The sequence below is a fragment of the Dipodomys ordii genome, unplaced genomic scaffold (assembly GCF_000151885.1).
Source record: "Dipodomys ordii isolate 6190 unplaced genomic scaffold, Dord_2.0 Scaffold1000003374, whole genome shotgun sequence".
Taxonomy (NCBI): domain Eukaryota; kingdom Metazoa; phylum Chordata; class Mammalia; order Rodentia; family Heteromyidae; genus Dipodomys; species Dipodomys ordii.
In genome coordinates, this window is record NW_012286991.1 from 44,691 (window position 1) to 59,522 (window position 14,832).

Sequence of the window (14,832 nt, forward strand, 5' to 3'; positions counted from 1 at the left end):
TACCACTGCTGCATTTGTTCTCCCTTTGTCCCACCTTTTCTGTGCCCCCCCATCCTTGAAATGACAAATAAAGGAAAATAACAAAAACAGCAGCACCAACACCAAAAATCTCATTTCCATCTCTTGGAATTCATTTCTTTAAATATTATTTTACAAGAACATGTGCACATAGTGATTGTTCCTTTTTGATATGCTGCTATGAATATCTGCCAATGGTCTCACTGTGTGGTGGGTGACTATTTTATTTCTGCTGTTGGTGTTCTGCCATTAAAATACGATTTTTTTTAAATATTTGCTTTGTTTTCTGTAAGCTTCTGGAATTTCATATAAATTTTGTTTAATTTTCAACTATTATCATTTGATCAGCTGTTCTGGCCTTTGTATTCTTGCTTCTCTGGTATTCATTATACATATATGATACCTTCAATAATTATCACATAGATGCTGAATATTTTATTTCTTTTAATTCATTCCTTTTTCTATCTCCTCAATTTCAGATTGGTAACTGTCTATTGAAAAGTCTTTAAGCTCACTGATATCTTCATATGTATTTTTCCCACTACACTGATGAGTTCATCAAAGTCTTTTGTTTTCTGTTTTATATTAATATCGTCAGTGATATTTTAAAAATTCTTTCTAATGTTACTGTCTCTCTCCTTACCTGTATGTTTAATTCATGATGTCCAATTTGTTCCATCCATGTAGTAATTATGATTATATAATTCTTTGAAATTGTCAATCTGAAAATTGTTATATTGGATTAAAAATTCATACATATTTTCTGAACCTGGCCCTTAGTGTCTCTTAAATTTTTGTGAAAAGACAAATACATCAAGTACATAGAATACAAGTAAAAAACGCCAGTAGTATGAGGATTTATATTTATCTGGCTGGGCATTAAGATCTATTTCATCTTTGCTGTACTTGTAGGTATTAAAAGTTCTTTACTTTTTATATTCTTGTTTTATTTATTCCCCCTGCTGGATTTGGGCAAAATAAAACACCTTGCTGTTATATAGCCTTTGTTATATCACCATCAATCACTTATACCCAAACCCTGTGGTAGGTTTGAAAGGTATCTGTAAAGATATTTGCTTTGTATTTTATACCTAAGTTTCTCTTGCTTTCCGTTTCCCTCTGTTTTCTCCGTCCCAGAACCATCACCCCAGTCTCTCTCTCTTTCTCTTTCTCTCTCTTCCTCTCTGTCTTCCTTTCTCCTCCAAAATTTTCAGTTTTGACTTTCCTAGTACATGACAGAAAGGCAAGAAGAGGCTGGGTTTTCAAACAATCCTTTCCCTATTTCAAATCACACAATAGTGGCACCGTTTTTCTTAACCAGAAGCCCATTCTTGCCAAGAACAAGATATTTTGGGAGCATCTCTTTTCCTCGGATGACAGAAATTATTAAAATCTGAGCATTGTGATGGGAACTTGTCAAAACTCTTACAGGTAAATTTCATAGAAATATATCTTCATTACTCCCACTAAAGAAGTTTCTCACCAAGTTGTAACTGAACCTACTTTTCACCCAGTGTCTAGCAACTTAAAGATGTTATTGTGTGTGAGAGGAAACTGAGTTGATTTGAACATGGGTTACCCCAACCTTTCTTTGTGTTAACAATCCATCCCAAATGTATTATCATGCACTGGAGTTAATAATATATGCAATTTATAAGGATTAACTGCAAAGGCATTGAAAGTCTGAAAATGAATCTGATTTTTAGATTTAAAGGCAATTTCTAGCATATTAAACCTGTGCATGTTCTTAAACATCATAAACAAATGAAGCATTCTACATACTCACGATACATGTATGAGTGATGTGGGGGCAATATTAAAGTAGACTCAAGCTCACAGGAATGAGAAAATATCATCATATTATCCAAATTACACAATGAACCCGGTGGTAGCTATCTACCCACATATTCTAATAACAATATCAGAGGAACTTCATTAGGAAAGTCTTTTTTTATGTGGTGCTGACCAATCGAACCCAGGGCCTCAGGCAGGCAAGGCAAGCACTCTACCACTGAAAAAAAGAAAAAAAGAAAAGTCTTTTTTATGAACTGATAAATTTAAATTTTCCCTTAAACTTGATGATGTTTTAACTCGTGGATCTACATTACTAAAAGTTGAAAAGTTATTAGCAAGCAGACCTACCTGATGTGACATTTTACAAATTTCTCTGCCAAAGTTTCTATTCTTTGTTATAATTGACATCTTGCTGTGATTCCCATTACCCAGTGCAGAAGAAAGTCATTTGTGGATAAACGCAATAAAATATACTTATCGAATTTTGTTCCCCTTTTTTGAACCTAGAATTCATCATTATTGACTGGTGCATTATAAAATTAAACTAAAACTAGGCCACAGTGGGTCATGTTTTCATAATGCTAGGTACTCAAAGGCAGATATCTGGAAGAGGGAAGTTCAAAGCCTGTATAGGAATAAGACCACATGACTCTCCATCTCTGATGAACTAGCAAAATGCTTGTGATGGTTCTAGCTATGAGCCTCAGCCATGAACAATAAGGCTGAGTCAATGTGAATTTTTCTAACGCATTTATAAGATTATTTCTTTGTTGCTTTTTATGTCCCTCCCCTACAGTATAATCCCAGCTTTCACTGTATTTGATGTGGGTATAATTTTTGGAGGGGAAGGTGACAAATCGTTTCCATAGGGATACAGGTGGAGCCCTTGCAACAATGAGATGTACAAGTCGTTATGTTGAAAACGAAATTTACAACTTTTGGGTGGGGGGAGGAGGCGGGAACGATGGGGGGGCGTTGGGGAGGATGGGAAGGGATGGGAAGGGTAAATAAAGGAGGAGGCTACAATGCTTGATAAGAAGTGTACTCATTATCTTCCCATGTAATTGTAAGTCCTCTGTACAGTATTTTCACATTAAAAAAATAAAGAAAGAAAGCTGAGTCAGAAATTAAGTCGCTGAGCTCAAACACATCCATCATCACCATCACCACTACAAGAAGTGATACCAGACAGAATACACCATGTGTTCTTACTTTACCCTTGAAATGTCATCTCTGACTACAGGTGATACTACCATGATATCAAAACTTACTGAGTTAACCAAATATGCTTTATTTGAAAAGGTGAAGTATTTCTTCTACATCTGTATCAACTTACACTTATTGTGTGTCCAAAATGGGAATGATCACGACTTTTACCAACTTGAAAATGGTCTCTATTTAAAACCACTGGAGGATTTCAATGCCCAAATTTCATAGAAAAAGAACATGGAACATGCAGAAAATATGTTCAGAATTAATCATAGCATCTCTACTTCATTTACATTCTGAGGACCATAATATTCCACAAAGTCTAACAGAAAAGCTCAAGAGACACATCTCCAGTTAACCAACACAAAAGCCAAGAAGTAGCAGTGTGATTCAAGTGGTAGAGCTACAACTTTGAGTGGAAAATCAAAAGTGATAAAATCTATATATGATCTTGGACAAGAATCCAGGCCTTGGTGATGAATATGACATTGACAAATGGATTTGCTATAGACATATACTTGCTAATAGGTTGGAAAGTTTTGTTGTTGTTGTTGTTAACTTTCAGGACTGAAGATTTTCCTCAAATAACTATGGTTCTGATTGCAGCAATATTGATAGCTGATTTTGTGATCTTGGATGGGGAATTCAATGTACTTCTCTAATGATATATTCAGTTTACCAAGACTCTTAGGAGAGGAAATATGAAACATCATTTAATAAGAAACGTTATTTTTTTCCAAGCATTGTTGGGTTCATTCCTGTTATCTTAAGTATTCAAGGAGGCCGAGATTTTAGGATTGTGATTTGAAGCTAGCTAGGGCAGAAAAGTTTGTGAGATTTTTATACCCAAATAGCTACTTTAAAAATCCAGAAGTGGATTTTTAGCTCAAGCCTCAGAGTGCCAGCTTTAAGTGAAAAGGCTAAGAGATTTTGAGACACTGAGTCCAAGCACTAATACCAGAAGAACAACAAATAAACGAACATCCTCTAGTATTTTAAACCATGGTAAACGTTCTCACATTCTAAAACAGTCCCTAAATTCTGACACTCTTAAAACAACATCTTCAACACTTAACAAAAGTAAAAAAAAGAAAAGATAACTTTAAATTTTATAATAAATTTATGTAAAACTTGTAAATTTTCTTGACCAACTGTGTTCTAGTCTCTGCCCAGGCCACAACACTGCTTAGATCTCCTGGATTGCACTTGCACTATATCACTATACATATATATATATATATATATATATATATATATATATACACACATACATACATATATATACACATATACATATATACATGCATTGTATTAATGCTCTCTATCTCTCTCTATATATACATAAACATGGGGTTCTTACAAGATATTTAGTATATCATGAACAGGCACCAATTGCCATTCTGTACAGTCTTCAATCAGGTTCTAAATGACCTAATACTAAAGAATTTGTTTTCTGGAAAATAGACCAGAAGAGAAATGCCTTAAAATTATGTTTTAAAAGACCTTATTAAATACTTCTGTGCACTAAAGCAGTCGTTAATCTTCATAGTATTGACCCTTGGCTTAAAGTGTCCTGGCTGCAAAGATATAAGACATGGATCTCCATTCTATCAGTAAATGTAAAGCTAAGAGCCAGTCTTAATAGTCCTTAGAAGACAGATGGCTTTGGATGGTGTATCAGTCACAGATTAGTCAGGGGAAAGAATCCACCCAGTAATTTAAACAAGAGGGAAGTTCAATAGAAAGAACTATGAACTATAGGAAAGTATTGGGGTACTACAGTGTTGGCTTATAAAATAAGAATAACTGCAAAGAATATAGACACAGAAATGTAGGAGAGAGAGCAAAGCATTGTGGGCTCACAGAATGACAAAGGAGTTGTTATGGCTGGGCTTTTGGAAACATACTGTCTGGCTGGACATTGCTGTGGGTTTGCAGGTGACTGGAGATGGATAGAAGTGTCCTCCTTGGTAGGGAAGCTGGGTGCATTACAAGAGCTTGTCCATGAGCACCCAGAATGAACCCAGAATGTGAATACAAAACACTCTGTGCTATATCTTGCACCTTCTGTAGGCTTTCATCTAGGAATTCTGAAGTGAAACAACTACGTGAATGAGGAGCTCCTTTGTGGAATACAGTGCTGGTTTTATATCGTATGTGTGCTTATGACTGACTTTAGCCTGGGTATTTACAGTCCCTGGTCTTCAAATCCCCTTTATGGTAAATAGTCCCTCCTTTGTATGAGAGTCCACGCCAATGACATCATCAGTGTTTAAAGATTTGAGTAAAACTTAAAAGAAATCTTTACACACATTTTTTTTCATGGCAAATAACTTTTCTCAGAATCAATAACTATTTTAAAATATGTTTCATAAGTATTTTTCCTCAATTAATAAGTTATAATTTACAAAAATAAAGTAAGTGAGGCAACCAAAGGTCTGAAACCACTTGCATTCACATCTATGAAAGCAACAGTAATAAATCCATCTATCCAGGTGGGTGAGATTCAGGAAGGAAACAGAAATAGAGGAAGCATCTTTATAGCTATCATAAAAGTCTTACTTCATGTGTATGTTTTTAGACCTTTTTATCTAAGATTGTATTCACTGATTATAATTTCTCTCCATCCCTCTCTTTCACCCTCTCTCCCTATTTCCTCCCCACCCTCTCTCATTCTCCGCAATCCCTTCTCTCCCTGTCTCCTTTCTATTTTTTTTTGTTGAAATAGGTATTATGCAAGTCTTACTTCATGGTTGTGTGTTCAGATATTTTTCTCTTCTAGTCTTTTATTCATTGATTACCATTTCTCTTTCTCTACCTCTTACTTCCTCCCTCTTTCCCTTCCTCCCTCTTTGCTGTCTCTCTCTCTATTTCTCTCTCTCTCTCTCTCTCACCATCTATCCCTCTCCCCCTGCCACCATTCTTTTCTTCTTCTTGAAGACATCTAAAATAATAGACCCTGTCTTGGAAACTTGTAAATTAATGACAAGTATCATTTCGCATCTTATTCCTCGTCCTCATCCTTCTCCTTCCTCCTCCTCACCGTTGTTGTCCTCCTCCTGCTCCTCCTACTCCTCCTGCTCCTCCTGCTCCTCCTGCTCCTCCTGCTCCTCCTGCTCCTCCTCCTCCTCCTCCACCTCTTCCTCTTCCTCCTCTTCTTCTCCTTCTTCTTCTACTTCTCCTCCTCCTCCTCCTTCTTCTTCTTCTTCTTCTTCTTCTTCTTCTTCTTCTTCTTCTTCTTCTTCTTCTTCTTCTTCTTTCTCCTCCTCTTCTTCCCACCACCCCTTTAACAAATAACTGATTAGAATTCATGGTCTTTTGCTTGCTAGGCAGTGCTCCACTACTGAGCTATATCCATAAGTAATTTCTAATGTTTAAGTATTCTTTACTTAGGGATTCAAAACTTTTGCACAGGTCAGAATTGACCTTAATTCCTCTTTTTTATTGTGAAAATACTGTACAGAGGGGTTACAATTACATGGGCAAGATAATGAATACATTTCTTATCAAGCATTGTAGCCTCCTCCTTTGTTTACCCTTCCCATCCTCCCCCCCTTCCACCAATCCTCCTCCCTCCTGGACCTTAATTCTTCTACCTGAACTTCTCATTGTGAAGACTACAAGCATATATTCTCAGGCTCAACTGTTTTGTTTTGTTTTGTTCCTTGAGTCAAAGTCTTTCTAACTTTGTACCTAAACATTCCTGTAATTTCAGAGGGAAGGATTTCATTTTTGAAGGCCAAGTTGGATGAAAAAAAATAAAAACAAGTTAGCAAGCTCTCCTCTCAACTTAATTCACACTTAAAGACTATAGTGGTATGCAAATGCAATCCCAGCTATGAAGGAGATCTATGGCTTATATAGAAAAATTGTGATCTTGGCCTAGGTAAAAAACAGAGGACCGAGGGAGTCTGGGAAGATGGCGGAGGAGAAGCTGGAGTCTAAGTAAACTCTCTCATAGAAAGCAGTTTTAGAGTTCCAGTGAACAGTCCTAAGTCAGAGAATTACACCAAGTGTGCCATCACAGGACAGAGAGTTAGACCAGAGAAGGAAACCCAGGCAAGGAGACACTTCTGAGCCCTTGCTAGAAGCCGCCCCGGCAGCGGCAGCTGTGGCGGTGGCGGGTGAGCCCAGCCGCCAAACCTGAGCAACAGAGAGTCCAGGACAAAGGAGCCAGAGGCAGCAGGCGAGCGGATTCTACTCATCACCAGCAAGAACCGACAAGGAGCAGACATCTTCATCCTGTAGTTCACAGACTAGAGATGACCCAGGAACTAAGACTTGGCGTGAGTAGAAGCCTGACATCCTCACTCCTTCTCAGGGAGCAGAGGAGGGAAGGCCCCCCTCCCCCTCCCGAGCACCGGTGATCTCCATCTTGGATACCGACAAACCTCGGCAAAGCTGCTAGCTCCAACTCAGGCCTTGGAATAAAACGAGTCATTTAGCAGGTCACAGAACTTAACTGCAGCATGACCTACCAGACTCAGCTCCACCCAGGGAAAAGTCACCCAGCTCGGGCGCCAGCCTGAGGAGTGGGTTTCTTCACTGGGTAATCATGGCCAGAGGCTGCCCCTCCCTCTAGCAGCCTCGACAAGCAATTGAAAGTCAGTAAACAGAATCCCTGAGATTGGCTCTAGACTGGGCTCTGTGAGGTTTTCCCAAACCACCCCCAGAAAAGCTACCAGAACCTAGACTCATCACTGCATCCCCCTCTTTTGTGATACTCAAAGCAGATCCGTCTCCCAATTAAATAGCCTGGGAGGAGGATCGCAAAATCCTGGGTAAAGCAGAGCATTTTACTGCCTTTTCGAACAAACTGACTTAAGAAAAAAACCAAGCCACAGGACCACAAGCAGACCAGAGACTCCAACAAGAGGCTCGTTACAGACACAAGGAGATACAGGATTTTTCCCACACCTCCAAAAAAAAAACAATGAAGTTTTTCTTTTTTTTCTTTTCTTTTTTCTCTTCTTCTTTGTCTTCTTTTTTTTTCAGTTTTGATTTTTGGTACCTTATATAAAAAAAAACTTTTTTTTCTATGCTAAAACTTTTTTCAACCTTTAATCTTTGCCTTTTTTGATAAAAAAATTGTTTTCCAGTAACATTCTTTTCCTCTTATAATTATTATTTTGGGGATAGGGGAGTGTGTGTTTTTGCTTTCTTTTTATCGTCTTCTTTCTCTTTTTTTTCTTTTAAAATTATCTTTTTGTTTTTTGTTTAGCTCTACTGAACTTCTCATCTTTTTCTTCTTCCTTTCTTATCCATTTCACCTTCTCCTCTCTTTCATTATTCTTTATATGACTAAATTCTTGTCTTCCACATCCTCTGATAAACACGTAATTGAATATTAGACCCTATCCCCCATTGTGTACACATTTAATCCACAAATTTATTACTCAAGTCAAAACCTCTAAGACTTAAATTCCTTAATAGCAGTACTACCTCTTTATACCTATATAATATTTTAAGCATTTTTATTTTTAAAATTTTCACATCTCCTTTATATACCTCCCCTTCTCTCAATAAGTTCAGGTTCTTACCTAAATAGATTGTTATCGACTCTACATAATTTTATTAATTTCTACCTTTCTATTTGTTCTGGTCTCTTTTCTTTTCCCTTTCCCTTTCTTTTTTTCCTCTCTCCCTACTTTCATCCTACCCAACTTGTTTCCTGCTATGAGATTAAGACTTAGTTAACTCTCCCTGAGCCTCCCCACATCAATCTATTCCTAATTTTTACCCACAACTCTCCCTAACCCTAATAATTTCTGGTCTTCCAAATTCTTCTTTCCGTTTCATAGCCCATAAAGGTATAGTTGTTTGATGTTGAATGGATGTATCGGTTGAACTAGATTGTATCTGTAGACTATTGACTGTGCAAATTCAGACTTGGGTTGATGCTTGCCTTAAGATAGTGTTCTAGCACAAAACTGGTGCTATTTTCATCTCAAATGGGCAGAATAAGCCAGAAAAACACAAGAAAACTGGCAAATCCGGGTATCTCAATTCCCAATCCCAATAATCAGGGGACAGAAAAAATAATGAATAATCCAGAGGAGAATTCCCAAATAGCTCTACAAACACTGCTGGCAAACATGATAAATCAAAAGATTGAAAGCATACAAAGGTCACTGTATGAGCATGATAGGGAGAGAGAGGAGGAATTCCAAAAGTTTATACAGGAATAACATAAGCATAAGGAAGCTACTCAAAAGCGGATACAGGATTTGCATGAGCAGCTTGAGAATACTCAAAGAGAAAGGCATGAGTGGCGTGAACAGGCTGAAAACACTCAAAGAGAACTACAGGAATCCCAGGAACAGGAGGAAGCTTATCAAAGAGTAATACAGTAATTGAGAGAGCAGGAAGAGAATACACAAAGATCACTAAAGGCATTCATGGAATCCATTAACAAAGAGCTGAAGGAAGTCAGGGAGACCACAAAGGGAATGCTGAATGGAACCCAACAGAAGGAATGGGAGTCCAAGGAAACCATTACCAATCAAATAAGTGATCTGAGATTAAACACTGAATATCAAAATAAGGAAGTAAAGAATTTCATACAAGTTCTAACAATAAGCTTCAATAAAGAACTTGAAGCCATCATAGCTGACCAATTAGAAGGAAAAGGGATAAAAAACAAAGTAGAAAGTCTTGACAGCAGGTTTGACCATGTAGAAGATCGAATCTCAGGGATTGAAGACAGCATAGATATTATAGAGAAAGAACAGACAACCATCCAAGACATGTCCAAGAAATATGATAGATCTATCCAACACTTGGAAGACACCATCAGAAGGGCTAAGCTAAGGATAATGGGTGTAGAGGAGCACCTTGAAACAGAAGTTAATGGCCTAGGAAATTTGTTTAACAGGATCCTAGCAGAGAACTTCCCAAATATGCAAAAAGATAGGCCTATTCAGATACAAGAAGCTTTTAGAACCCCAAATAGACCACACCAGAATAGGACATCCCACTGTCACATTATAATCCACACAGGATCAACTCAGACCAAGGAAAAGATCCTTAAAGCTGTCTAGGAGAAAAGATTAATCACCTATAAAGGAAAACCAATTAGAATCACCTCAGATTTCTCAGCAGAGACAATCAAAGCAAGAAGAGCATGGAATGGTGTATGCCATGCCCTAAAAACAAACAACTATCAACCAAGAATACTGTACCCAGCTAAACTCTCCTTCATAACTGAAGGGCAAATATAAACCTTCCATAGTAGAGAAAAATTGAAACAAAACATCTCCACCAAATCAGCCCTACAAAAGATTCTTAAAGATGTCCTACACATAGAAAACCAACAAGACCACAATAAAGGTCAAGAAACTGCACCCAAATTGAGAATGCAAGAACCATAGGAAGAACCCAGTTTTTGCAAGCCCCAAGAAGGTGGATAACATGGCAGGAACTCCCAAATACCTCTCAGTCCTATCTCTTAATGTTAACGGACTGAACTCTCCAATTAAGCGACATAGACTGTCTAGTTGGATTAAAAAACAAGACCCTTCTATCTGCTGCCTGCAGGACTCACATCTTGCCCGTAAAAACAAACACATTTTCAATGTTAAAGGCTGGAACAAAATCTACCAAGCAAACGGCTCCTATAAACAGGCAGGGGTTGCAATCCTAATATCAGATAAAATAGACTTCAAATTAAAATTGGTGAGAAGAGATAAAGAAGGTTGCTACATACTAATTAAAGGATCTCTCCTTCATGAGGATATTACAATTCTAAATATCTATTCGCCAAACAATGGAGCACCCAAATTTATCAAAGAAACACTACTTTCCCTCAAATCCCATATAGATCCAAAGACATTAACTGTTGGGGATTTTAACATACGACTCACCCCACTAGATAGATCAACTCGGCAAAAAGTCAACAGAGAAACCGCAGATCTAAACAGCTGCATAGATCAATTAGACTTAACAGAAATCTACCGAACATTTCACCCAGCAGCATCAGAATACACGTTTTTCTCAGCAGCATATGGAACGTTTTCTAAAATAGACCACATTTTAGGCCAAAAAGCAAACTTGTCTAAGTTCAGAAACATTGAAGTTATACCTTGCATCCTCTCTGACCACAAGGGAATAAAATTAGAACTCAACACCAAAAGCAACCAAAGAAAGTCCGGTATCACATGGAGGCTGAACAACACAATGCTGAATCATGAGTGGGTCATGGAGGAGATTAGAAAGGAAATTCAAATATTCATGCTATTCAACAAAAATGAACACACAAATTACCAGCTCCTCTGGGACACAGCAAAGGCAGTACTCAGAGGCAAGTTTATAGCTCTGAGCTCCTACATCAACAAATTGGAGAGATCTGAAACTGACAATTTAATGACACATCTAAACCTCCTTGAAAAAGAGCAGCAAGATAAACCCCAATCCAGTAGATGGAAAGAAATAATTAAAATTTAATCAGAATTAAATGAATTAGAATCCAAAAAATCTATAAGGAGAATCAACAAAACAAAGAGTTGGTTCTTCGAAAAACTTAACAAAATTGACAGACCTTAGCAAATCTTATCAGAAAAAGAAGAGAACACACCCAAATTAATAAACTCAGAGATGAGAATGGACACATCACCACGGAAACAACAAACATTCAGAACATTATAAGGGAATACTTCTCAAAACTTTATGCTAATAAGTTTGAGAACTTGACAGAAATGGACCTTTTCCTAGCAAACATTGACATGACAGAACTAAACCAAGATGAGTTACACCATCTTAACAGGCCCATATCAAACATTGAAATAGTAACAGCAATAAGAGACCACCCAGCAAAGAAAAGTCCACGTCCAGATGATTTTACAGCGGAATTCTACAAGGCCTTCAAAGCAGAGCTCACACCAATACTCCACCAAAGCTCACAAACGAACACATTCTATGAAGCCATCATAAGACTCATCCCAAAACCAGGCAGGGACTCATCAAAGAAAGAGAAATATAGACTCATTTCTTTGATGAACATTGATGCAAAACTTCTCAACAAAATTTTGGCCAATCTAATTCATCAATTCATCCAAAAAATCATACACCACGATCAAACAGGATTCATTTCAGGGATGCAAAGCTGGTTCAATATACGCAAATCAATTAATATTATTCATCACATCAACAGGAGCAAGAATAAGAACCACATGGTTATCTTAATAGATGCAGAAAAAGCATTCGACAAGATCCAACACCCCTTTATGATGAAGGTTTTGGAAAAATTAGGAATCCATGGAACATTCCTCAATTCAATAAAGGCTGTATATGACAAACCTACAGACAGCAATATACTTAATGGTGAAAAACTAAAGCCATTTCATCTTAACTCAGGAACAAGACAAGGATGCCCACTCTCTCCACTTCTCTTCAATCTAGTATTAGAATGTCTAGCTACACCAATAAGACAAGATGCAGACATAAAGGGGATCCAAATAGGGAAAGAAGAAATAAAACTCTCCCTCTTTGCAGATGACATGATCTTATATTTAAAGAATCCCATAGACTCCACTCCCAAATTACTCAAGCTGATTCAAAACTTTGGCAAAGTAGCAGGGTATAAAATTAACCCCCAAAAATCAATGGCTTTTCTGTATGCCAACAATGAGAAAAGTGTGGCTGAAATTAGGAAAGCAACTCCATTTGTAATAGCCCCACAAAAAATAAAATACCTAGGAATTAACTTAACCAAAGAAATGAAGGACCTCTCTGATGAAAACTTTAATATCTTGAAAAAGGAAGTCAACACAGAAATTAAAAAATGGCAAAACATCCTATGCTCCTGGATTGGAAAGATTAACTTCGTGAAAATGGCAAAAATTCCCAAAGCTATCTACAAACTCAACGCAATACCTATCAAAATTCCAACCTCGTTCTTCAAGGAAATAGAAGAGGCAATCCAAAAATTCGTATGGAAAAACAAAAGACCACGAATAGCCAAAAGGCTCGTCAACGGAAAGAACACTGCTGGAGGAATATCAATACCAAATTTCAAACTCTACTATAAAGCCATAGTAATCAAAACAGTTTGGTATTGGCATAAGACCAGACCTCAGGACCAATGGAATAGAATTGAAAACCCAGAAATGAACCCACAGACCTATCGCCATCTAATCTTCGATAAGGGAGCTAAAACAATAGAATGGAAGAAAGACAGCCTCTTCAGTAAATGGTGCTGGCAAAATTGGTTACCTACTTGTAGAAAACTAAAGCTGGATCCTTATATATCACCCTGCACCAGAATCAACTCCAAATGGATCAAAGACTTCGAAGTCAAAGCAGACACTCTGAAAACATTACAGGATGGAATAGGAGAAACCCTAGGTCTCCTTGGCTCAGGCCGGAATTTTCTGAATAGAGACCTGGAAACACAACAAATCAAAGAAAGGTTGGACAAATGGGATTGCATGAAGTTGCAGAGCTTCTGTATGGCAAAGAACATAGCTAGCAAGATCAATAGAAAGCCCACAGATTAGGAGAAGATCTTTACTAGCCATACAACGGACAAGGGTCTCATATCTAAAATATACTTGGAACTCAAAAAATTAAATCCCCCAACAACAAATCCTCAAAGAAACAGCTGTCCAATAAATAAGTGGGCTAAAGACTTAAAGAGAAACTTCTGTGAAGAAGAAAGAAGGATGGCCAATAGACACATGAAGAAATGCTCAACATACCTAGCCATAAAAGAAATGCAAATCAAAGCAACATTGAGATACCACCTCACCCCAGTTAGAATGCCAAAAATCAAAAATTCTAACAACAGATGCTGGAGGGGTTTTGGACAGAAGGGATCCTTACTTCATTGTTGGTGGGAATATAAACTTTTTCAACCACTTTGGAAAGAAGTATGGAGGTTCCTCAAAAGACTTCACATAGAGCTCCCCTATGACCCAGCAATCCCACTTTTGGGCATTTACTCAAATGTTTACAAACAAGACCACACTAAAACTACCAGCAGAACTATGTTTATTGCAGCATTATTTATGATAGCTAAGATATGGAACCAACCCAAATGCCCTTCAGTAGATGAATGGATCAAGAAAATGTGGTTTATATACACAATGGAATCCTATGCCTCAATCAGAAAGAATGACATTGCTCCATTTGTTAGGACATGGAAAAACTTGGAAAAAATTATATTAAGTGAAGTAAGCCAGGCACAAAGAAACACAGGTCCCATGGTTTCCCTTATTTGCAATATCTAGTATATGCATGAGTCAAGTGGAAAAATTCAGATAATGTGATGTTAGGAAAATGAATTCTTAGATAGGCATTTTAATGTTTTTTTTTCTTTCATGCATGTGTTTCTTATGCATTTATAAGTTTATTTTTGTTGCTTTGTATGTACCTCCCCCACAGTATAACCCCCGCTTTCAATATATTTGATGGCAGTATATCTTATGGAGGAGATGGGGAAAAACAAGTCATTTAAGGATTCAGTTGGACCTGTTCCAACAATGAGAAGTACAAATTATCATGTCAAAAAGGAGCTTTACAATGTTGCTGGGGGGTGGAGCGGAGGGGGTAAGGATTGGGTGCGGGGGAGAGTGGAGGCTGGGAAGGAAGGTGCAGGGTGAACAAAGAGGAGGCTGCAATGCTTGGTAAGAAATGTATGCATTATCTTGCCCATGTAATTGTAACCCCTCTGTACAGTATGTTCACAAATAAAATAAAATTTAAAAAATGTATTCCATTTGCTGAAAAATTGAAAAAAGATTACACAATGGCTTTTCTCAAAACAAGGACATTGCTTTATCCAACTCCACACATTCTTATCTTCACAGATGAGAC